The 22,416-nt window shown below is 48.6% G+C and overlaps 1 protein-coding gene across 5 annotated transcripts in view; it reads left to right on the forward strand.

Moving 5' to 3' along the window:
* The window catches only part of ADAMTS17 (ADAM metallopeptidase with thrombospondin type 1 motif 17), a 350,286-nt gene that overhangs the window by 161,598 nt on the left and 166,272 nt on the right, over positions 1–22,416 (forward strand). The window lies entirely within an intron of this gene.

Below are 22,416 nucleotides of genomic sequence, written 5' to 3' on the forward strand. Positions count from 1 at the left end.
TCTGCCTCTTTAAATGCTTTTCTGAATACATATTTTTTTCACTCAGATTCTGGAAGTTCTAAAACAGTGCTGCTGAATGCCTTTACTTCCTCTAGAGTAAGGACCTAGGCCAGCAAGCCTGGGTCCCAACCCTTCAGGGAACCCAAGAGATCACAGAACAGACTGTCTCTGGGAGTGGAAGTGCTTATTTGATGTTTGCTTTAAGTCTGTTCTTAAAGCACACGCTGTAAAGGGAAGAGATTTTCTCAGTGTTGTAGTGAGTTGTATCCCCTTTCCCGGACCACCATGATCTTGATTCACTCTAAATATGCTGTTCAAATAATGGGATTTATCTTTGTGCTATTGAATTTCTGGGTGGTTGTTTTTTTTCAGCCAGTTTCAAACAAAGTCCAACTTTCTGAAGGTAGAATGTCAGTGTCTTAGTTTAAAGAATCATCAGCTATTGCCTTTGCACATGGAAGTTCTTCCCTTGAGGAGGAAAGAACCACAGAGCCTTAGAGCCCAAAGATGATGTGAAGGGAATCCGAGGCAGCCTCCTGGTTTTTTTAGGTGAGGAAAAAGAAGGTCGGAGGGGTTGAATGGCTGGCCCAAGGCTGAGATCACCTGCAGGAAGTCCCAGGGGGCAGAAAACCAGCTGACTCTCAAACTGTGGCCCGAGGGTTTACTCTTTCTCCTGGAGTAGGTGTCTGTTTTATGTTTCTCTGAAGGAAACATTGTGATATGACTGCTTAAGAACTTTAAATAAATAAATTGAGGAGGCCAAAGCATGCAAAACAATGGAAAAATTTTATTGGACCGAAGAGAACAAAATTAAATGGAAATCTAGTTCTCGGGGAAAAATATATATTGTAAAATTTTCCCAGTGCCCGAGATAGTAAGATGCCTGGAACCCTAAAGGTGAACTCAAGCTTCTGCAAGAGTAGAGGCAATGAATAAGGAGTACAAAAGCAGTTGTTTTCCCCTAGTATTAGCCATATCTGTGGCTTGATGTTTTTACCTTGCTTTGTTTATCTGGTCCCATTTTAATTTTTTTCACTCCTGTAGATGGGTTTGTTGTTGACTTTTCTGTACCTGTTGGCTATCATGATGTGAGTACAGAGAATGAAAATAATCTTACGTGTATTTCCTGGGACTAAGGGGAAAATAACATGTTATTGGCCAAGAGAAGCAAGATAAGTAGTTATCTCTACGTACACATTTATTTCATCTTGACAATATTTCAGAAATATTGGTGACAACACTTTGCCCATACTAGTTTGCCTACACTACTAGAAAATAATTTTTTTAATTATTTGTAATCAAATTTGTATTCATATCTCAGATTTGTTAAAAAAAAAAACAATAACAAAAAAAAAAAAACAACTAGAAAACCCCACCCAATAGTGGTTGCTGAAAGAAAAGTACAAATGAGTATGGCTTTGGCAAACATCTTCTCACTATCAAATGCCCCACCCAGCCCAACTTAGTACAGTGGAATCAACTCCCTAACAGTTGTGAGAATGCAGAGTTGTCAAAAGATTTCCCAACGCGCAGGTTGTGTGGACCTTTGAAGAGGTATATTTATGTGAACTGCTGCATCCCATGGCAGTAGTCACCTCCGCATGTGAGCACACAGGGGCTGCCTTTTCTCCTTGGGCATTAAGAACACAGAGCGCCGTTCCTCCCTGATCTGTGCAGTTGTGCTGGATCAAACACTGGCATCTTAACACGGGAGGTCTGCAGATGAATGATTAGATTCAGTCATATACAAGTAGCCTTTAGCTACAGTCTGTTTAGAATTTCTTGGAGGACTCTTTATAGCTTGCTACTGAACTCTATAATTACCTGCAAAAACAAACACCGTATTGTTAATCAAAGCCAATAAATCCTGATAGCATTTGGTCCTGCCCCTAGTTGGGCAATTATGGTTTTCCCAGAGAAGTCTCTCATCTCTGATTATTCAAAAGCGTTGGGAAGCAGATCCCTCAAGGATGAAGCCACAGTCTCCCTATCCACAGACCCCTCTGGTCACCCGGCTCAGAGCAGCCAGAGAGGCTGTGCGGAGGCTTGGGAAGGTAGAGGCCAGCCTGCAGTCTCAGGAAAGCCACTGGCCAGGCTCCTTCACAGATGCGAACCTGGAAACTGTCTATATTTTGGAATAGGGAGGAGTAATTTAACTCCACGTTTCTTAAGTGTGTGTGAACTGAGATAAGATGGATGGTATTCTCTGTGGACCTGAGCCACTGGTCCATGCTCTCCAACAAAATTTCTTGGTGAAAGTTTTAGAAAACAATAAACAACACCCCTCTGTGTAACCCTGGAAAATCCCCAGAGAGCTCACCCTCCAGTTCCTAACCAATTAATACTGAAAAGTAAAGATCTCTTTTGAAGGGTGGGTGTGTGTGCCTTTGCACGTGGGCATGCATGGGTGCAGCCCTTCTGCTCCGTACTCAATAAACCTCCTGTGAGGAGCAGTGTGAGCACTTACCTCAGATCCCCATGTTAGGAGAAAAAGTCACTTTCCGTAGGAGCTACACATGCCGTTTATCAGATGATGAGAGTTGCGTAAGGTAACGTGATTTCATTTTTGCTCTGGCTTTCAGAAAACACAAAGCTAAGTGTAAGGCTCATTTTTAACATTTAACTCATTGTAGTACTGGAATTTTTCTCCCTCTTTCTAGCATCTGTTTGTATGCATGGTTTTATTTCAAATATTGTAGTTCAAAAATAATTTATTTGGTGCTGTGAACTGGCTCCAATCCAATTTGCAGTAAAATAAGTTCTAAATTATAAATTAAATGAAAAACTCTTCCCATGGTAACATCAATAATGCTGCTTTGGACGTAGGTTAACAATAAAGTAATGATGTTTAAGTCAAATCAGATCTCATTTACTGAGCACCTGCTATGTACCAGGTACTATGTTAGATACTGTGCATTCATTGTATTATTGAATCAGTCCTGTGAGGCAGGTATTTTTAGCTTTTACTTTATAGATTAGGAAACTAGTATTACTTTAAAAAGTTTTCTAGTCTCTACCTAAAATGATTTGGGATCACTTGTATGATAATATACCCATGCAACAGGGCCATTAAAATAAGGATCCAAATTACAAAACATAGGTAATAAAGAAGAGAGCTTGTTATATATCCCAAAACCAAGGTACTTTCAGTTTGTCAGCAGCCTAGGCAGAGAGGGCAAAAAATGGCATGGTACAGCTGGCTGAAGAAAGCCAATGTGTCCTCAACAGGGGTTTCCCTAGGAAACTCAAGTACTGTGGGTGAGACTGGCAGTTTTCTGATGATCTACCCTGATAAAGAAGTAGGGTAGAAAAGACTCCAGCCCTGGCTTTAGACAGGAACTGAAGGATTTGCAATTCCCAATGGCAGTCATGGAGGAGACCCTGGGAAGGGGCTGTTCTGTGTTCCTGCCTGAAGGATAAGCTGGGTCTGTGGGGCAGCCTTGCTGACAGCAGCTTTGGGGTTTTTAAATGAGCACCTATGACCTTAGTTACCTTCTTGCCCATGAAAGGCTGCCAGGTAGGCAGCTGCCCCCCACCTTTTGGTTCACCTACTGTGAGCTTTGGAAGGCACCTGTCTCCCTGTCTTGTTGTGGTAGCTTGGGAAACCCAGCAGAAAATGAGGCTGTTTTTGTGCCTTTCCTCATCCCACAGTGACCATGAGAAAGCGATGGTCCTGAGCATGAGAAGATGTCTTCGATGGACCTCTTTCACTTTAGAGGGCCGTAGTTGCTGCTGTTGTTGGTTATGATGGAATCAGTGACATAGGGGAAACAGCCCAGCTGGCCCAACTCTGCCCAGGTTTTTTCCCTCAAGAAACCAGGATGCCTTGTGGTGGACCTCAGTGTCCAAGATGTTTATCACTATTTGATTTTAGAGAGAAAGGGGGAGAGCTCGAAGCATTCATTTTTCTCAGGCAAACTCAACCCTGATTGCTCATGGGAAGAACTCTCCTCAGAAGCTCAGGTCCATGCTGACTGCCCATGAGAAAAATAAAAAACAAAATCAAGTGACACCCTAATGATCAAGGAGAGCTTAGGTAGTGACGTTAGTATAGCATTAAAGTGACTGTGCCTAATACGTCTATTGGATTTTTAGAGGATATTGTTTTTAGAGGATATTGTTTGCTATGATTTGGAATTTTTATAGTGTAAGAAAGAAAGTAAATGGTTCTATGAAAATTGGTTAGAGTGCCTTTTGCTTTGGGGAAAGTAGGTCTAATACAGCATGATAAGGCCCAGGGGAGACATTTGATTGACAAGAGCTCTCCCTAGTGCAGTTGGAGGCCAGGAGGGCACAGAACCAAGTCTCAACTGGTTGTTTGGTGCCTGGGGAAACCCCGTGTGCTTCTCAATCAGGTAAGACAGTGCCTGGGAGGTGTCTAAACACAGGGCTTCCAGGTGGGGTGGGGAGAGAGGGGAGGGACTCCACTTAATGCATACTCGGCCACCCACTCAGAAAAACAAAGAGCTTTCCCTTGCAGAAAATAAATCTCTGCTTCTGTCGGATTTAGGAGGCTCTGTTAGATAAGCCTGAGCCAGATCAACACCTGCCTTGAGAGTCAGTCCAAACCATGTGACCTCTCCAGCTCCAGACAGGCCCCAGAGCCACGCCCCATGTTCAGGCCCTTACTACCTGTACGGGGGCTGCGCCTCTCCCCACCTGCTCTTCCTGGGGTTTTTCCTGACTTCCATATGCCCTTTCTTGGGTCTTTCCATTCTGGAATTTACCTCTCCTCTGGTCAGCTGGCTTTGCCTGTGGCCTCTGAAAAATGATGTCTTCATGGAAGCTTGGGAACCCAGCAGATGTGACATCTGGGCCCAGCCTCAGGAGAGGAGCCTCTGAGGCACTTGGAAGTGCCTGTGGCCAAGCCTCAGCCTGATGAGTTAAACCACCTCCTCTGGGGGAGGGAGCACCTCGGAAGCTCTCCAGGAGATGCCAGGTGCAGTCAGGGTGGAGCTGCCACCAGCATGAGGTCTAGACCTTTTATTGTTGCTTTCGGCCTCATCCACCTTCCTGCTTCCATCTCTTGCTCCCAGACCCTGTCCCTCCAGGCCACCCTCAGGGTTGAGCTGTGTTGCTAGATACGATCCTGCTCTCCCGGCTCCAGCTCGCCCCTCTCTAGGTCAGTCTGAATTCCGCGCTTCTTGCAGCTGTACCAGGCAGATATGCTCACGGCTGGTGAGTCAAGTGAGGAAAGGCCCAGCCTTCCTGAAAGTTGCCACCACAGGCAAGCGTAGTCCTGTCATCTCTCACCTGACACCTCCTGGGAGACCTGGAAATGGAAGGGGAGGAACAGAAGGAGGGGGACAGGCAGGGCCCACAGGGGGCTGAGGTACCGAGTACATAGACGCTCCCAAGTGGAGAGAAACATGGGGCTGGGGTTTAACAATACAGATGCCCTGGCAACCAGGAACTGTGTTTGGTGACACTTGTGCACCTGCAGACATAGACAGACCCAGTTGCAACAGTGTGTGGTGCACAGCTGGGTTCTCAGACCCACACAAACGCCCCTCGCGTCCTGGAACCAAGCCCACCATTGTGGAAGCACTGCCCTGGCTTATGTCACTTGGAGGAGGGACTCTGTCCTCCTGCTCAGTCCTATGAGGACAGAGGGCAGGTAGGTGGCCACCTCGTGCCCTGAAGTAACAAGTAGGATCCCTGGTCCAGGCAGGTCACAGGTGAAGCTTGGTATCCCCCAATAAAGATACCCATCAAAAGCTAGATCCAGGCACTCCGGATGTTTCCGTCTAGAATGTGACGCTGTGCAAATGAGTTCAGGGCAGTGGATGTGGGAAAGATGTCCTCTTGAAGTGTGCCTGGGAACACGTGCGCCTGGGGTGCAGCATGGAACATGGACAGAGTCCTGTTCCTGGGGATCATGGCTTATGGGCAGAGGGTGGGCAGGTGTCTGGGGAGTGGAGGAAAAGGGAGGGGACAGCTGTTCTGGGGGAAATGTTCTCATAACTGGAGTCAACACAATTCAAACTGAAAGGAATTGCCTCAATCCCAGAACAGGAAGTAAGGAAAGCCATTATCTAGATTTGTGAAGAGGGGAAGTATTTGTCTGTGATCTGTGTTAAGGATGAGCTGCCCGGTATGGTACAAGGGAACACGGTGTGCACATGGGCAGGGTGTGAGCAGGTAGGTAGCCCTCAAGGACGGCCGGGCAGCCTGCCGAGTCCTCTGCCTGGTCGCGTAACCCGGCGGGCACAGCACAGGCATCAGATGGGCTGGCCTTATAAGGAAGGTGCAGTGGAGAGAGGATTTCTGCAAATGTCATAACCGGTTAGAAATCCCAGGAGGAGGGCAAGGGTGCTTTTGTTCTAGTTTGGAATTAGGGCAGTTGTGTTCACGTATGGGTCAACCTTTCTCGCAGAACAGAAAGGGTGGACCCTTCCAGTCCAGGAGGTACGGGAAGGGCTGCTTCTAGGGCAAGCAAGTCCCACACTGGGTTTTCAGATGAACTCCTCTCTGGCTCTCTGGGTCTTACCCTCCATCCCTATTCAACTCCTAAGGCCTCCTGCAGGCTCCCCTCCCAGAAAGAAGCTTAATTGGTGGTGCCAGTGGTGTTTAGGGCTCTTGGGTTTCACGCGGAGGTGCTTGGAGTGATTTCTGAGTGCCATTTCCTAGGTGTGTGAGCATCCCTGGCTCGGCTGCCTTATCCAGATTCCAGAGTTGTATCAAACACCCAGGCCTCGTTTACTTTCCTTATTATTTTTAAAAATGTGCTGCTGAAAATTGTAAGGTCTTTGACATTAATTTACAAGCCACCCTCCTTCTCCAGTCTTGGATGAGCTAGAATGACTTGTGACTTCTGGAGGATTGCGGGGTGGCCGCAGTGGAGCCTGCACCTGGCACAGCATCTCTTAGCCCTGCTCCGTGTTGCCCTGAATGAGTCCTTCCTAAGAGCTATGCCTTTCCTTTTTCTCCTCCTTTCTCCACCTCCCGCCCCGACCCCAGACAAATAAAAGCAGAATTTCCTTCTGGTCCCTCCCAGCTGAATGATTCTGAATGGGAGATGCAGTGTCCAGAACAGCAGGGAACTTTGTCACTGGTGGCCCTGTTTAAATGGCTTCTCTGCCTTAGGGAGCGATTTCTCATTGCCCAGCATTAAGAAGAGTTGCAGGGAAATTATCGTGATTTCCTTTGGAGTCTTACCCCTGACTCACATTGAATGTGAGGAGAGAACACTTCCTCCATTTGACTGGAAAGCCCAGAGCCACTGTTCTTAAGAGTACCTTGACCACAGTCTTCCCAAATCTGCCCAGGCCAGGCCTGGGAGGGAAGACAAACAAAGGGAAAACCATTAAAAGCTCTTCAGCAGGCAGACAGATGTGTTCCCACCTGCATTCTGAGTGGCCAGTCCAAGCAGCTATTGGCTGGATGTTATCACCGTGATGGGAAATCCAGCTGGATCTGGGATGTCTGCTGCTCCCAGAGTTTTATTACTGTGATAGGAAAGGTTACACAAGCTGTGTGGATGTTTGTCTCTACCCCAGTAATTCTTTGCCCTCAATTATTGATGGATTTCCTTACCTGAAATGATGTCATTCGAGATGGTGTTTGAGGAGATGGTGGGGCGGGAGCGGGGAGGGGGGATGAGGGGGTGTGTGAATTGAGTTTAGCTGAAGAACCAAATTTTGAAATCCCCTCAGAACTTCTTTACATTACAGACTATTCCAGGAATTAGACGAGATCCAGTTTTCTCGTTAGATTACCGGAGCTTCTGGCAGCTCCTTGTAAGTGGCTTTTCTCCTGGTTCTCAGAGCTGGAAGGGATGTCCAAAGTCATCTCAGCCTCATTTTGCAGACGGCCTCCCTTTCCTGTGGCGTGGTGCCTTTTATACAACTGAACTGATCTCGTGCTGAGGCCAAGCCCTCCCCATGTGGCTCTTCTGGTAACTGGATTTACCCTTACTGGGAAAGACAGTTTTTGCTTACATGACTGGGGTTTTGTAAGTACTGTGGGAGGTGGCAGAGGTGTGGTAAGATGCAAATTTCTCCACAGATGGAGTGCTCTGTTATAGATGGAATGTTTGTGTCCCCCACAATTCATATGTTGAATTCTAATCCCCAGAGTGATGGTACGTGGAGGTGGGGCCTTTGAGCAGTAATTAGCTCAAGAGGGTGGAGCCCTCATGAATGGGATTAGTGCCCTTGTAAGAAGAGGTTAGAGAGCTAACTAGCTGTCTTTTGGCCATATGAGGAAACAACGAGAAAGCAGCCTCTGCAACCCAGGAAAGGGCCTCCACTAGAACCCCACTGTGCTGGCACCTTGATCTTGGACTTCCAGCCTCTACAACTGTGAGAAATAAATTTCTATTGTTGATAAGCCACCCAGTTTATGGTATTTTGTTGTGGCTTACACATGCCCACATTCTCCCAAGGTATTTGGTTTCATGCCTGAAATCCTTATTCATCCACTGCCCACTGCTGATGGAAAATTCCAAAGACCTGAGGGCAGTTGCACATCTCTGAGTCCCTGGGAAATTTGCCACCAGCCCAGTCAATGGCACATTCTGGGAAAGAGCCCTTCTCTCCTAATCCATTTTTAGGCACAGAGAGCGTGCTCCCACTTTGCCTGGAGGTGGTAGTCTTGCCAGTTGATGGTGGTGGCAGACAGGACCAGCAGAGGGGCTTGAGGGGTCTGCGGGAGCCATGAAATCATGTACTTTGTTCCTGACATCAAAACAGAGCACAGGGGCCTGCGTAGTTGCCAGGGGCCTGCGTGAGGATCTGGGAATGGCCTCTCTTGGAGAAAACATAAATAAGTAGATGGATATAGAATGTGGGAGGTTGTTAAGTTTCCCCAAGAGTCACTGGAAGCATGACAAAGGCCTCATCTTGTTAACCACAGCTGCGCTTCTGTGGTGTTGAAGAAGGGTCAGGTGTGAAGTGAGTCTGGTGATTCACTGACACTATTATCTAGAGCAAAGAGAGAATGAGAAGAAGATGGCTTGGTCAGTTCTGAACTGAGCTGGGACAAATCTTGGGGTCGCCAAAGTCCCCGGAGAGGCTGATGCTAGCGCAGGGCTGGCAGCCACTGGAGAAGCTGGGCTCCATGATGTGGGGTCTGAAGTGTTACTTGGGCAGGGGGGTGAACCTGCGCCTACACCAGGGCCATAGTTTAGCTAGCTTATAACCAGGTAAGTTGTTAAAGAGAAGCGGGTAGAGAAACAGCAGTGGATCTCCAAGTCAAACTCAGACCAACGACCTGGTGGGTCCAATAGGACCCCTGCCACGGGACAGCTTCAGACACACTGAGGACCAAATGACAGGTGGCCTACCGATAACCGCAAGGCACATGCTGATTGGTTTCTGGTCAGAGGAGCCTTCCAGGCAGGAGCACGTGCTTACTGGGTAAATGACACCTAACAAACCTGTGGTTGGCCACGTTGGTGGCTCTGTGGTGGGGGGGCACCAGGATTAACTAAGGGCCTGTGCATCTTTGTGGCCTGTGCTCTGCCGTCACCAAGGAGGGGCAGAAACTGCTCCGGCAGCAGGAGAGAGCTACCATGAAGAAAAAGGCGGTCGGCTTGCTGCTGGCTGCCTGCTCCATGTAGAGCTTGGCTTACTCAGCAGAGCAAGCTCCCAGAACCCCTCTCCTTCCCTGTTCCCCCCTCCAGCCACCCCAACCTGAACTGTTCTTACTGACTTGACAGTTATCACCTGGAACTCCCTCATCCCATGCCCCATTCAGAATCTGGCAAAGGGTGAGGCAGCCCCATGTGTGGAGCTGCGCCAGGGACAGACTGGAAAAACAAACTAACTACAACTGCACCAGCACCTTGCTCTTCAGAGGGTAGTCCCAGGACTAGCAGCATCTTGTCACCTGGGAGCCTGTTAGAAATGCAGGGTCCGAGCCCAGCTGGGTGACTCCTGTACACGTGATACTTTGAGAAGAATGGTTAAAGCGTGTCGAAGTGGTAGCCCTTTCCACCGGCCCCATCTTAGTGCAGTGTTCGCTTCTAGCTATATATTGTACCTGTGTGTGTGTGTGCGTGTGTGTACACATATAAACATAGATTTGTATATATGGAGTTGAAGGGAAAAACCTTATTTTTTCTTCATTTTTAAGATTTTGGTCTATGGGGGAGTTTTTAGAATAGCTTTCTTGCCGTGATTTTGGAATCTTTTCTGTGGTCCCTTTTCACCCGTGCTTCATTTACCACCCATACAGTGCCAGCAGCCTCTGACTAGTCTTTAGTGGGCTTCCAGAGCCGATGCTGTGTTTCCATTCAGCTTCCTCTATAGCTTGGAGACCAGCTTTCCTTGTAGTCATGGTTGGTACAAACTACTTGTTAAAAGAGACCCCACTCTAATCTAAACATTTAACTTGATGTATCATAAAATCTGGTAAATTTTTGGCTAAATTCCAGAAGGTCAAACTCATGGCTATCGACAGACCTGTTCAGGAACACGCTGGTCAAGCAGAATTTGGTTTACGTGTGAGATGGGGGGTTTCATGAAAAAGATGGAAGGAAGTAACAGGACTGAAACACTGAACAAAAATGTCAAACACTCCTGAAAAGCCCCCAAAGTGGTCGTCTTTGACATCCCCAAAGGGCAGCTGAGGTCCTTGGCCCAAGGCCTTGAAATTCTGTCATTCCTGTCTTGCCCCCTCCAGTCTCCCTTTCAGTTTTTATTCTCAGTTTGGAGGCAGAAGCTGATGTGTGAGTGTCTGTGCTTTTCCTAAAGGCGACTTCTTCCCAGCCTCGCTGCCAGTGACCTGCATGTGCAGAGTCCATCCCAGGGTTGCCCCGTTGGTAGAATTACACAGCAGGCAAGTCAGCCTTTTGATTGTTTTTGTATCTAGTATCAAAGACGTTGTTTTCTCTTTCCACATTTGCTGATATTACCCAAGGTCTGGAAGACAAGTGCAGCCCCCAAATGTTATGTGGAAACTTCTGGAATATGAGAGTTTAGAGTGAGCCCTGAAGTCCAGGACCCTGGTCACTTCTGGCTGCAACATGAAATTGAATCAGTTGGGCCTAGAAGCCTGTCTGCCCTGGGGGCTTAAGCCTGGCGATTGCCTGGCATTGGTCTTCAGAACTTCTTATTCTCTGGTCCTTGTTGTGTATATAACAACTCCTGCATGGTGATTACAAAATTCATTTTCTTGTGAAAAATGGCTCAGGAAAGAAAACTATGAGGGCTGGTTACCAAACTGGAAAGAAAGTTAAAGAGCCCCCCAAAGTGATCCTACTTTCAAACTTGCAGAGGGTTGTAAAGATACCCCTTTTGAAAGCCAAGGTCACGTTGTGTTTTGAAGAGCCAGACCTGAGGGATGCTGGCTTTGGTAACTTAGTTGCCTTTATCACTGGGCACACTCATCATGACTGGACTGCCCAGCAAGTCCCACCCAGTTTTCATGCACCCCTTTAGAGGTTGTACACTACACCTTGTACCAGTAGGAACTGAAGACCCAGATAATAGAGGAGGTGATGAGAGATCAACCAGGTGCTTCACGTGATTTGGGCTCTCTAGGCCCAGACTGAGAGAGCTTTGTTTGCAAATGAGAGCACCAACAGCTTTGATAACCGTGGAGGAGCAATGAGGTAAAGCAGGGGGTGCTAAAGACTAAAATAGGTAAATGCTGTCATGCAAGAGGGAAATGAGACAAATGGCATACAGTTTAGACTTAGGATATTAATATTGTTTGTTGGAAGGATTCCAGATTAGCTTATCAAACAATTTGTGAGTGCTCAGAATTAAAAGAGGCAATCCTAGAAGTCAGTCGAGAATCTACTGACAAGTCATCCCCAATAGGTCATACAGAGGCAGAGAATGTAAAATGCAAATTTCACCAAGGTTTCTGCAAAACACTTAACACTCCTCATGGGACATATGGGGGACTGTGGGCTGGATACTGCTGCAGTTACTTGAACTTGTAACTTGAACCTTACTCAAAGCATGATTATTAGTAGAGAAGAAAGTTCATAGAATTTGAGCTCTCTGGAAACACGCAAGGTAGTGTTGATTTCCTCACTCCAGGGTATTTGCACAGAGCTAGTTCCTTGCAGCCTGGGCGTTGAAGGAAAGATTCTTGGAGGATGAGGAGGGTTGAGCTGATCTCTGAACTCACATCAAACCCTCCTCTTGTTGATCCTGTGACCCCTGCACAACATAAAGGACAAAATAGACCGGGATCTGGGTAGTGCCCAGACCCCAAGGCAAAGCTGGCAGCACAGATACACCCCCATTGAACAGTAGTCCATTTCATAGGTTTATTATACAAGCTTGTTTTCCGTGTTTTACAGCCATTAGTTCATTCAGTCCTCCCTACCATCCGGTGGGGTAAGTACTGTCATTCTCCCCATTTTACATGTAAGGAAACTGAGGCACAGAGAGGTTAAGCAACTCACCACAGCCCTGGAGCTTATAGGTGATGGAACCAGGATTATCATAATATAAAGTTATGGTGCATTTGGAAGTAGGATCATATGTAACAGGCTATTTGTTGTGGAGCAGTCAACAGGGCAGTCAACCCCATAAAAGGGCCATGTTGAGAGTCCTTGGAGAGGAGGCAGAAGTGGGGGAATGGGCACTGAGGGAGGGGTCTGCATTTGGAGGAGCTGCATCAGCATGAGACGGTGGAGGAGGGACGAGTGGGGCGGGGGGAGCCAGAGACACAGCGGGACAGGATGCAGGTCCTCTGCAGGAAGTGACTGTGACAGGGGGCTTAGGGAGGCCTGGTCTGCTGGTGGATGGAGAGAAGGTGGCGACAGTCCAGAGAGGGAGGAACTCTGCTGGAGAGCATGTACTCTGGCATCTGTGCAGCCAGCGACTGTCAAGGGGCACATGGGAAAGGCAGGGCCTATGCTGTCCCCTAGGGCACAGGCCTCCAAGGTTCTGCCCAAATGTGCAACCCAGGCCTACAGCTTTAATGCAGGTCCTCAGGGAGTAAAGCCTGAAGGCAGCTTTGCTGCAGGTTAAGCAAATCACTTAATCTCCCTGTGCCCCCAGCTTCCGCATCTGTATAATGGGCACACTGACTTTCCCTCCATCATAGCATGATGGATAAGAGGATAAGAGCATAAGAGGATTCAAGGAGCATGATGGATAAGAGGATAAGAGCATAAGATGATTCGAGGAGCCAGTGCTGGCTTTGGTACTGGAATGAGCTGGTGTAGACTCGACTTTTCCCTGCTCCTCTCCTTTAAATGCAACCAAATACCTTGGGAATGATTCAACAGACAATAACAAAAGGGCTATGAAAGCTGGAAAGAAGAAGCCAGGTTGGCTGGGGACCTTAGCACCTGAGGAACGACAGGCTGGTGAGTTCCAGGGCTTTCTTTTTACCTCCCATGTATCCTGGACTTGGTACCTAGAGGTCTGCGACCTGGAACCATCAACAGATATAAACATAAACCCCAAGAACAACCTGCTTCTTGGCTGGTGGACTGGGAAAGGCAGAGCCCACCGAGACCTTATGGGGAGCCCGCTACACCCGTTCCATACACAGGATGTGTTGGGCTGGCAGACCTGCAGGCCACTGCAGCAGTGAACCCCAGCTCCTGTCCCACAGCCAGGACACAGTGGGCAACCGAATCTGCTGGCTGCAGCTGCAGCAGCAGCAGCAGCAGCGAAGGCCTGTGCCTCCCTGCCCTTGTCCCAGTGGCACAAGGAAACCCAGGCTCAGCAGCTTCTCCCTCCCATACGCCTCCTGGCACAAGGTGGCCTGGCGACACCAGGCAACCCATGGGAGTGCCTTCTGCCCCACAGATGTCACCAGTAGGGAATGAACAGGAGGCCCAATGGCATTCTTTTCAGGTGCCAATGGAACACTCACCAAGATAGCCAGCAATCACGCCAAACATGGGCCGGGATGCAGAGGAACCAGGTCGCTCATGCACTGCTGGTGGGGAAATAAAATGGCATGGCCACTCTGGAAAACGGTTTGGCAGTTCCTTTTAAAACTAAGACCCACTGGTTGTACTCCTGGGCATTTATCCCAGAGAAATAAAACTTATTTTTACCCAGAGACTTGGACATGAATGTTTATAGCAGCTTTTGGTCATAACAGCCAAAAGCTTGAAACTACCCAGATATCTTTCAGTGGGTGAATAGTTAAACAAATGGATACATCCATACCATGGAATACTACTCTGCAATAAAAAATGAACAGATTATGGACACACACAGCCACCTGAATGAACTTCAAGGGAATGATACTGAGTGAAAAAAGCCAGTCTCAAAAGGATGCATACTGCCCGATTCCATTTATATAACATTCATGATGTAACATTGAAATGGGAGACAGATTAGTGGTTGTTAGGGTTTGAAGGATGGGGCAGAGGGTGGGTATGGCCACAAAGGGGTAGTCTTGCGGTAGTGCCACGACTTCTTGATTGTGGTTGTGATTATGGTTACAGGCAGCAGCAGGTGTGATAAAATTGCCTAGAACTACACACACACACACACACACACAGTGCATGTGTAACTGGTGAGATCTGAATAAGCACTGTGGGTTGTACCAATGATCACCCCCTGGTTTTGATATTGCAGTGTAGTTATGCAAGGTGTTACCGTTGGGGGAGGTTGGGCAGGTGGTGCACAGAACCCCCCTGTATTTTCCTTTTCAGCTTCCTGTGCATCTATAATTATTTCAAAATTAAAAGTCTAAGAGAGAGAATGCCTTGAGGGTCTTCTAGAAATGCAGGTGTCCAGGCCACACTTCACACCAATTAAATCAGGATGTCTGCAGGTGGGATTCAAGCATCCAGATTTTTCTAAACTTCCTTAGGTGATTTGAACACACAGCCAAGTTTGAGGGCCTGTCCTCACTCATGTGAGCATTTGTCATCCTCCTGGTCAGCGTTGTTACGGCTGCAGGAGCAGAGCCCTCCATCTCGCTGTGCGCTCTTTGAAGCACTTTGCATCCATCACCTCATTTTACCATCGATACTGGCTGCTATTCTTTATTTACTGCCATTATTAGGTCTCCTTCCCTATTGTGGACCAGCTACTGTCTGATGACTCTGGAAGCATAGAAAATGCAGAGCTTCCTCATCCTTAGGCAGCACACTCACCTCATTTTGAAAAGGAGCCTGAGCGGGTTCTGGTTTGGTGCCATCTCCATGACTCTTCCCTGTAATGAAAGAGAAAAGGCACTTGGAGATTGGAGGGAAACGGTGGTGTTATTTGAGTGTGTTTCGTGCTTCTCAAGAGCTCACTCCTATTTCAGAAGCGGGCTGGGATGAGTGGGCCTTGGGAAGCCTTCACTCGCTGTAGTCTTTGAGTTTTCACATTTGTCTTCCTCCCACCTGGAGAGGGTCCTTTATGGTTTGGACACATCTGTGCTGATGGGTTATGGTGCCATATGGAACCATGGCCAATGGAGCAGGGGAGATGGGGAGCGAGAGAACGTGAGCACTCAGCCGCGGGGACCTGACCAGCCATAGATATGGCTTGTTGGAAACGCTAGTGCATGTGACATTCACGGACACTTAGGGTGACGCAGAAAGAAATCACAATGTGGAAGCAGAGAAGGTCCATACCTGTGTGGGTCTGTTTGCCTTTTATTGACCTCATGGCCCAGGCAGCAGGGCCTGGAAGGTGAATCACAGGGCAGGCTGTTGTCTGGGGTTGGTCCTATCATCCTGTTGGAGGACAGTACAGCCTTGTTCCAGGGAACACTTATCATAGCAGGTCAGCCTGTCACTGTTTCCACTGCCTTCAGCGCTTATTCTCTCACCCCTGCCCTTGCTGTCTTCTTTCTAGTGCTCTAAAAAGACAGTCCTTGGCTGAGAACAATATTTATATGCCTGTGACTTTGACAAGAATGAATCTGTTGGGGCTGGAGGGTGAGGAGGAGAAGGCAAGTGTGTGAAATCTTGCCCCCGAGCATTGCCCTCCTCTGGGGGCGCCAATCTCGTATACAGTGATTGTTGCCCCTGGAGCTGGAATCAGTGCTGATGTGAGTGCTGAGAGGGAGCTGGTGGTCTCACGAGGCTGAGAATCAAGGGGCAAAAGTGACCCAAGGGTGAGGTGACCCCCGAGGTCTCGAGTCTCCATCCTGCTTGGTGCATGTTCCCGCCTCATCCCCTGCAGGTCCGCTGGCGCCCAGGCCTCAGTCTCCTTTTATGCATTAAGGATTGGAGTGCTAGTTCCTTTTCCTAAAGAATTAGTGTTCTCTTGAAGATCTCCAAATGGAGGAGGGATAAACCTGTGATATTTGTCATACATGAGCCTTCTGCCACCTTCAGTGAAATCACCCTGACGTCTCACCTGGAGGAAAAGCCTTTGGTCGTGGGAATGGCCAAGACAAGGACAGGCAGCTGCACCTTTGACAGCTCACAGCTCAGACCAGCTAGACTCTGTTCTGTCAGGGTTGCCAAATTTGACACTAATCTCTTCTGTAAACACAAGTCGAAAGCAGACATTTAAATAAAGGCCAATATCAAGATTATTTTTTAAAAGGAACAGGATGACAGGGCACTTGGTACCCTTGCTATTTGGGCTCCTTTTTCACTCCAAAAGTGCAATAGAGTTCCACCGGGGCTTGGTGGCCTGTGGCTGGAGAGGGGGAGCGGGGGAGGGGCCGTTAGCTCCCCTGGTTGTGGCAGAGGAGACGCTGCAACAAGAGGGCTTCTCCTCTGCTGCTTTCTGCCTGGGGCCACACATTCTGGAAGATATGGGGCTCTGGAACCACCCTTTATTGACACTGAGAGGCTTTTTGTCTGGGACACCTTTTCCTTTTACATCTCAGATGGGATTCTGTGGGGAGGGCCTCTTTTCCTGTTTTAATAACCCATTATCAACTACAAAGTTGCCGCGAGTAAAAATATCAATTATCGCTTATGCAATACTTCTGGCATTGCTTGAAACCACATTCCATCCTCTTAACATGATGGTTGCTCTGAGCCAAAATTCGGAGTGGGTTTGAGGACAAGTTGTGTACACAGTCATTTGGACAGCCAAAAGAATATATTTTTATCCTGTAAATTGAATGCCAGTTAAGCAGTAGTGATTACTGCAAGAAGCCATAATTTACACTAGGGGAAGTGAAGATTTTTTTTTTAAGATAAAAAGTATTGCTTAAGAAGAACCTCAAAAAAATAAAGGGAGAAACAAATAGCAGTTACAAAACCCCCAAAGTCTCAATTTTGTGGAAATTTGAAAAAGAAACCCTTGAGTTAAAGAAACCATGAGTCCATATATTCAATAACTAGGGTACTTCACGGAGAGTCACACAAACTAGCATTTAATAATTTAGCAACAAGGTGGTTACTGTTCCTAAAATTTGTTCTTTAGAATATTCACCATCAGGGTAGAATTTGTAGATGAAACACTTGGGCCATGTACTTTGTGTGTGTCCAGAACCTACCGACAGTAATGCCCTTCCTGGCTTTGCCCCCAAATTCGGAATCTGGGCAGAAATAAAGAACAGCGTCAGGGTTTTGACTTTGGCTAACCAGGAAGTGATTGTCCGTTTGCTTGGCTGAAAGCGTGATGAGAAGTCCTGCCATTTCTTATGAATTTGGACTTCTCCCTGAAATTTGTGGGTAGAAGGAGAGAAGAGCAAAGGGGGACAAGAATGTGAGCTCAAATACTTGAACTCTGTCACATTATGAAGGGAGGGGGCTTGATCAGCGCTCAGAAGGCGGGCCTGGGTCGTGCATGCATGAAGGCCCATCTCAGCTCGCAATAAGAAAGAGCTGGGTGCTGGCCCTTCCTGAGGATGGCCTGTTTCTAGAGGCAATGTTCTTAGCCCAGGGGGGTCATTAGACACCCCTGGAAACCCCTGTAAAATACAGGTGCCCGTCCCCTCCCCCGGAAATCCTGATTTACTTGGTGTGTGGTGAGCCCCAGGTATTGGTGTTTCAAAGTTTGCCAGGTGACTCTCACCTGCAGCCAAGGTGGGGCGGTTACTAGTAAAACCATTAGCAGTGGCTCTCAGGTGTGCTCCTTGGACAGGCAGCTTCAGCATCTCTAGGGAACTTAATAGAAATGCAAATTCTCATCCTGCCCTTGACTCCCACTCCTTAAACCTACTGAATTAGAAACTCTGGGGCAGAACCCAGCCCTCTGAGTTTTCACAGGCCCACTGCGGGTTTCTAGCAGGCGCTGAAGTCTGAGAACCACTGGTCAACACTGTAGCAGCAGTTCTCAGACTTTAATGGACTTTAGAATCATCTGGGAGCTTTCAAAAATCCAGATACTCGGGCTTCCCTGGTGGCGCAGTGGTTGAGAGTCTGCCTGCCGATGCAGGGGACACGGGTTCGTGCCCCGGTCCGGGAAGATCCCACATGCCGCGGAGCGGCTGGGCCCGTGAGCCATGGCCACTGAGCCTACGCGTCCGGAGCCTGTGCTCCGCAACGGGAGAGGCCACAACAGTGGGAGGCCTGCGTACCGCAAAAAAAAATCCAGATACTCTGGGTCATGCCTCGTACCAATGAAATCAGAACCTCTGGTGGTGAGAGCGGGCATTGGGGTTTCCTCTCCAGGAGATCTCACTGTGTGGCCAGGTTTGAGAACCAGTGCTTTATAGGAATTGAGCGACGTCCCTCTTAGTCTTAAGATTCTAGAATTTGCCTTTGAAATTCTGTCCTGTCTCTCTAGTGTTAAGTTTCATTAGGCAGGACATAACCTGCCGTAGATCGGGGAAGGGATAACAGAGCCCCTTTTGTTCCGATGGAAGGGGTGGTTGCTTGCTTGTGATATTATTGCTTAGAGAAGGGCTCACGGGGCTCTGCCATGAGGTGAAGATACCAGCTCTCCCCGCCACCTGCATGATAGGCACAGAGACCATAGAGCCATGGGGTGAAGCCTTTTAAGAGGAATTCCCAGATAGCACCCAACTGATTTGGTTTTGTTCAGTCTGTTCTATCAATTTACGAACACTCATCAGCACCTTCTGTGTGGCTGGTGCTAGACCAGGCTGCGGGGAGGTTCTGGGATGTTGAGGTGCAAAAAATGGCAAGTCCTGCCCTCAGGGACGCCCTGAGAGAACGGCCATGTGCTTGGGAGGGATCCCTCTTAGTTGGGAAGGGCTGAGGCTGCTCAGAAAGAAAGTGACCTGCAATCTGGGCCTTACAGGAAGGAGAGGATTTTGGCCAGCAGGGAGAGTGGGAAGGGGTGTCCACACAGAGGTAGAGGGCAGGCAAAGGCACTGGGGTAGTAGGGTCCTGTCGGCATCATGCAAGCACCTGCTGTGGGTCTGGAGCCAGGGTCACTTGGGGCGGCACCCCCTCAGCCTGCTGACCCACGGCGTGTGTTTCATGGCTGGGAGGAGGGATGGAGTACACACCCTACCCCGTCACCCCACCATACCCCACCCCACTTCCTGGTCAAAGAGGAAAAGGCAGAGTCCAAGTAATGAGGCCTTAAAGCCCCTCCTGATATGTGTGGTTTCAGGGAAGGAAGGGAGTGATGGTCATTAGGAGCAGGAAACAGGCTGTCCTTAGGGTTTCTGCTGTCTGGGACATCCTGTGCCCTTTGGGGTCCCTGAGGGGTCTTTGAAGTTTAAGAAGCTGCAGGTTCTCTCTGAGCAGCAGGTCCCCCCTGCAGTCAACTAATCCTCTCCTCTGCAACGCCTTTGAAGGGGTAGGAAGTGCTGGGGGCTGGTTTCCAACACCCATTAAAACACCAGCCCCTGGAAGAATTGGGGACAGAGATTGCCTCCAGCTGGGGGTGGTGGGAGGATGTCGGGGGGCCTAGGAAACTACTATGTGGGAGGGGGGACTCAGTTTTCAACTTATACCCCTTTGTCTCTGAATTTCTACCATACAGTTATTTTAGCTACTCCACACCAGGCCTTCTCCTATTGGCTGAGAAAAACCCTCCCTGAGAAATCAGGCAGTTATTGTTTATGAGTGGAAAGCTTATTAAATCTACACTTCTAAGCAATCAGAGTTGCTACGTCTAGGTGGAATTGAAAATAATCTTGTCTAGTTAAGAGATGTCGATGGTTAAAAAGGAAACGAATACTCACTGTCCTTTTGTTTCTTTGGGGGGAAAAAGGTCAATATAAAACTAATGAATTTAGAGCATTTCTTTTAAGTAAATGCTTCTAAAAGATGGTCATTTTGAGGGCTGACTGTGAGGTTTTTCAAAACCAAACCAAATTTCATCCTGCAGTCTGTAGATGACCTTTGAATGATTCCCAATTTGCTGTCTTCTCAAGCCTGTAGACCCAGGTCCAGTCCCCATTCACAGGGTGGCTGGGTTGGACGAAGGCAGAACCTGTGAGGTGGACCAGAAATCTGATTTCAGACCAGAACGCGGGAGACCCTTGGTTCCAGGAAGAACTTGCTGCAACTGGCTGTGTGGTGTTGGGTGGTCACCTCTCTCTGGGCTCCAGATTCCACTCAGATGCAGACAGAAGGGTTTCAAGAGCCCTTAACGTCTCAACTCCTGTGGTTCTTTAGAGCCTGAGTCTCAACTAGAAAAGGAATTAATATCCTGAGCATCAATTTCTTGGCAATATGTTTTTAATGTGCAAAATTTTCAAGTACCAGCAAGGAGAGGCAGGGTGAATACTGCAGAGCATTTCGAGGTTCCCAACCCTGACTCTACACTCTGGGCGTTATTCCCAGAACACACTGCGCCCACCCAGCATCTCATGGACCCAGGTACGTCTGTCTTCCTCTCCCACCCTCACCCTCCGAGCCTCAGGTGTAAATGGGAGGTGGGAGGGTAGGACTGTTGCGAGTAATGTCTCAGAGTTGTGCTTTAGATAAAGGAACTGGGGGGCATCTAAGAAGATGGGGACCAAGTCTGAATCCCCTTCTTGAATGTCACAGGGGCTCCAGGTTGGTGCCCGGAGAACAGAGGTGTGATTCCTCCAAGCTGGGTCCAGGAAAAAGCTCTTGGCTGCTCCCCAGCACCTCTGGTCCCCGAAGCCATGTGCATACTCGGCAGGCCCCTCTCCTCTCCACACTGTCTTGCTGGAAGTCTCAGTGCCCTGAGAGCAGACCTTGAGCCCCTCCAGGTCTGAAAGCTTTCAAGCAGGCTCTCCGCTGCTAACCGTAAGAGGAATTTTCCATGCCGTTCACGGTCTCCTGAGGGCTCCTGCTGGCCCCCAGCCTCTAAGAGGGCCACTCCTGCAGGGGTTAGCGGTTCCCATCCTTTGCCCTCCTTTGGGTCTGGGGGCAGATTTCATCCTCAAAGAGCCAGGCCGTGCGTGGAGATTTGGAGTATAGTCTGCCCAGGCTCAAGTTATGCTTGACCATTACCAGCTGTTTGACCTTGGGAGAGCTTCTCAACCTCTCTGCCTCAGTTCCCTCATCTGTGAAGTGGGGATGATAATAGTGAGTTGACGTACGCAACATGCACTGCCCGGCATGCTGAAAATGCTATTTCTCTGCTCTCCGGGGCACGCCCCACGCCACCCCCGCAACTCTTGGGTATGAGGTCTCTGTTGTGTATCACATTTCGTTCCCCTGCTCTCTCAATATTTTTCCTGCTCTTAGTGTGCCTTTCAGCATCTGTGTTGAGGGACCCACCTTGGTCTGCGCCTTAGATATGTGTCCTGTGGGCACACGAGTGCTCAGCACTGTGCCTGGCACGTGACAGATAGCAGAGTCTGGATGAATGAGGGCATGATTAGAAGGGATTAGGGTATGTGCTCCAGCCCTCCAAATCCTCTGAGGCTTCCCCAGCCTCAGTGAGCAGCAGCCTTCAGCAGATGCATGAGTGTATGAATTCCCACCCCTAAGATGCACATAGCCCGTGGTGGTGATACCAACATCATTTCTGCCCCTCTTTGCTCAATCTGCCACCACAATGCCCGACACACCTGCCGTCCTCTGGATGGATATGCTGAGGCTGATGGTGTTAAAATGCAAAGTACTTTGGGGACTAGGAAAGGAATGTTCCTCTGAACCAGGGACTCCATGAGGAGGGCAGGAGCAGACAGGTAACCCCGCCCCCGGGACATGGTGGGGGAAGGGGAAGAGTCGCCACCCTCTGCCCTTCTCCACCCCACTGCAGAGCTCTGCTGTGTGGGCCCCAGAGGGACCAGGAGCTTTGACCTTGGCCTTCTGAAGCACTCCACAGGGGACAGCTACGGAGGATTCTTGGCAGCTATAGATTTCCCTGAAACTGAGAGATCACTCCCCATTTACACATCAGTTTTCTTTCCGTTGTGCACAGGAAGTTCCTTCTTGACATCTGGAGGGTAGTCTATGTTAGCCCGAGATTCACTTCTTTGGAAGGTTTTAGCCATCTTTCCATTTCCTGCCCTATTCGGTCTGGTGCCTGCAGCACCCTTAGATGAATTACACTTTAGGCTAAGAAGCAGAAAGCGTATTCTTCTACTCTCACCCAATTTCCCAGTTTCCTTCAACAAACCAAGTGCCGTGATTCTGCGAGCCCTCTCTTTGGGTAGACTTTCCTCGGCAGAACCTTGGAAGCACATTGCACGAAGGGAAACACTTTGTACTCTTCAGCTCCCTTGCTGTGTTCTTGCTTG

The sequence above is a fragment of the Mesoplodon bidens genome (genome assembly GCF_964165515.1).
Source record: "Mesoplodon bidens genome assembly, chromosome: 3".
NCBI lineage: Eukaryota > Metazoa > Chordata > Mammalia > Artiodactyla > Ziphiidae > Mesoplodon > Mesoplodon bidens.